The sequence below is a fragment of the Phocoena sinus genome, chromosome 11 (genome assembly GCF_008692025.1).
Source record: "Phocoena sinus isolate mPhoSin1 chromosome 11, mPhoSin1.pri, whole genome shotgun sequence".
Taxonomy (NCBI): Eukaryota; Metazoa; Chordata; class Mammalia; order Artiodactyla; family Phocoenidae; genus Phocoena; species Phocoena sinus.
In genome coordinates, this window is record NC_045773.1 from 98,133,053 (window position 1) to 98,136,903 (window position 3,851).

Consider the following 3,851-nt stretch of genomic DNA (forward strand, 5'->3'; position numbering starts at 1 on the left):
TCATCCTGTATCCTGTAAGTATGTATCACAAGCCAGATTTCCTGTTATCCATCAAAGGTGCTAAAAGATTTCATGATTTGGATTTTTAAATTGAAGGGAGGGACTTCCCTGGCGGTCCAGTGGTTAAGACTTCACCTTCCAATGCAGGGTGTGCAGGTTCAATCCCTGGTCAGGGAGCTAAGATCCCACATGCCTCGTGGCCAGAAAACCAAAACATAAAACAGAAGCAATAGAGTAACAAATTCAATAAAGACTTTAAAAATGGTCCACATCAAAAAAATCTTAAAAAGTAAAATAAAAATAAATTGAAGGGAAAATAATTGATGTCTTAAATTACTATAAAATAATAAAATTATCATAGTGTTTCTTAAAAATGAAATTTAATTTGACAGCTTGAAGATGAAATTGGATAAATTAAGAAGCACAAGTAGATTTAGCAAATTCACACAATACGTTGCTTGCACAGTTGGTTTTTTTGCGGTACGCAGGCCTCTCACTGCTGTGGCCTCTCCCGTTGCGGAGCACAGGCTCCGGACGCGCAGGCTCAGCAGCCATGGCTCACGGGCCCAACCGCTCCGCGGCATGTGGGATCTTCCCGGACCGGGGCACGAACCCGTGTCCCCTGCATGGGCAGGTGGACTCTCAACCACTGCGCCACCAGGGAAGCCCGCTTGCACAGTTCTAACTCTAAACTCAGAAAGATTTTGGCCCTGATTTTTTAGCAGTAAGTTTTGGAATTGCTTCCACTGTATTAAAAAAAATCCTATTAATCTTCATTTTCAGTGTAAACGTTGGTTAAAACAGCTTAATATCCATGCTCTTAGTAATATCACTTATATTTTGTGAGTATAGTATACTTGGAATATTCAATCTCATTCTTAAAATTCCACTGTATTCTGCTGGTGACCTAAACCTGTTTTGTGCATATGTGGGTGCAGGAGAGCCCATGATAATTTAAGGATCTAGCCCAAGAAATTCTGCCTGATCTTCATGTGTCATATGTTAAATACTGTGGGTCTTTTTTCCCCCAAATGATAATCATTTTTAAAGTTTTCATATTTTAAAGTGAAAGGAATGTTAATTTGCACTTCATACTACTGCCTTAAACTCTAAGACAGTAAGGATTTGTGCTTTTTTAAAAGAAAGTTAATTTTCCTGAATCCTTGATAAAATATAAATTTATCAAGTCATCCTTTTATCCCCATACTTTTCTAATGTTTTTGCCTCTGACTGCCTGTTACCAGCTCCACATCCCACCTACGCCATCCCCAATTTTAAACAATTTAGCACTGTTTAAAAATCAGTTTGTCAGGGGTTCCCTGGTGGCGCAGTGGTTGAGAGTCCGCCTGCCAATGCAGGGGACACGGGTTCGTGCCCCGGTCCGGGAGGATCCCACATGCCGCGGAGCGGCTTGGCCAGTGAGCCATGGCCGCTGAGCCTGCGCGTCCGGAGCCACGGGAGAGGCCACAGCTGTGAGAGACCCCCCACGTACCGCAAAAAAAAAAAAAAAAATCAGTTTGTCAGGTTAACCCTTTACACTCCATTTCCTTTGTTGACCTGCCATCAGAAGGAGGTAAACTTCATCTCACTTATTTGTATCCATGGAATAGTAGTAGTCTAAAATACAGAATAATTTCTGTAGTGAAGGAAATCAACATTGGGATGTGTACTTTGTGCCAGATTTAAAATATGACCTTTCATGAATATGTCGTCCCAGCAACCAAAAAAAGTAATAATAAGGGAATTTAAAATATTAATTGCAGGAGTTCCCTGGTGGTCCAGTGGTTAGGACTCTGTGCTTTCACTGCCGAGGGCCCGGGTTCAATCTCTGGTTGGTGAACTAAGATCCCACAAGCTGTGCAGTGTGGCCAAAAAAATAAAATATTAATTGCAATAGCCAGTATTTAAGTGCTTGTTAGGTACCAGGCACTATTATACGTGCTTTATATGCAATAACTTAATCCTCACAACACCTAAGGGTAAGCATTAGCTTCATTCTACAGATGAGGAAGCTGTGACATTCGTAACCTTACATAGCTAGAAAAAGCCAGAGCTGTCAAGCAGTCTGGTTCCAGATTCATGCCGTTAACCACCGTGCTGCCTCTCTAAGTAGATGTGATATTCATGTTTACATTTTTGCGAATACAGAGGTTGAGGACCAGGGTGAATGCTTACTAGCTCACATAACACTACAGCACAGGAGTACGTTTCAAACCCAGTCACACCGTGAGGCGTGTTTTCTGTTCATTGTACCTCACTATGAACATTTAAGTAACCCAAAGTAACATCGTGAGTGACGAAGTGTCTTCAGTAAAGAATTTGTGAGACATACTTGAGTGAATAGGTGAGGATCGTTTGATGGACACATTAGTGGAATGCATATAGGTGTCTGTTTCAAGCTGTATGTAGATATAAATTGTTTCTTCATCTGTGTTCACATCAGGTGCCTGTCATACCTATAGTAGGCACTCAGTAAATATGTGTCATACAGAACTAGTCATCAAAGAATACTTTTAGACAAAAAAAAGATACATTCTGAATTCTGCCATATAATGTCCCCTTCTTGGCATACAAGATAACAGTGCAACAAAATAACAATAGCAGAAGTCTTTGTGGATCACTGTGTCAAGATTTGACCTAGAGGTAAGCCAGCCTGGCCAGAATCCTCAGCAAGGCACGTTGTATATAGTAAAGAATTTGGCCAACCTTTGTCCTTGATTTCTGGGAGGGAGCCTCTAGTCCTTGGAGTTTCCCGTGATAGGAATTGTTAGTCTTGGTGGTTCCAGGATCGGGGCTGGCCTTGCTGGAAAGTCTCACCATGTGACTGTAGGATTAGGGTTTTGAGCCTCAGGATATCGGCCCAACCTTTGGGGAAGGTGAGGGGTTTGGAGATAAGACTGAGTTCCATCGCGTGATCAGTGATTCAGTCAATCATGGCTACATAGTGAGACCCAATAAAATCTCCGGAGACCAAGGTTTGGGATTGCTTCCCTGATTGTAGGTACCCACGGATGTGCCAGGAGGGTGATGCTCCTGAGGGCATGGAAGCGTAGACCTTGCCCCACAGGTCTCTTCTTTTGTCTGTTCCTGATTTGTATCCTTTATGATAAAACTCTAGTGGAATGTATAACGCTTTCCTAAGTTCTATGAGTTGTTCTAGCGAAGTATGGAACCTGAGGGGAAAGTGGTAACGCCCCCAAATTTGTAACCAGTTGGTGGCCTGGGAGCCTCGGAGCTTGCAGCTGGTTCTGAAGTGAGAGCAGGCTTGTGGGGACTGTGCCCATAATGTGTGACATTTGACCAACTCCAAGTAGGATTGCACTGCAGGCTTTAGGCTTAACTAATGTTTTTATCTTTTAGCATTCTCTGAACTGTTATCTAAATCTCTTAATTTCCTAAAGTGATTTTTATCTTTAACCCACTATATATTCTAGGTTCTTCCTTGCTCAATGAGTGCAGAATTCTAGTAAAATTTGACCAGCATAATAAACCAACAATATGGCTTAGCATAATGAAAATATTTATGCATCCCAGTGTCACATTTGCTCTTTAAACGACACGGTTATCAAATCATCAGGCAAAGCAGAGCGATGCTCAGAACTTTTTGTGTGCTTCCGTCCTATTTAAGCAAATGACAGTTTGTTTCCACTATGTGTTTGGGCAAAAATGTTTCATTTGCACATGTTCTGCTTTTCATGTGTGCCTATTGAATGCCCTTGTACTTGCCCATTGAACCAACCATCTTAACCTTTTTAACAAATACTGTAACATCACTGACTTGACCGCTCTATTTTTATTTTAACAGCATTTGTTCATTCACTCTCACTGAATCAGATGTGAGCCAGGCATTA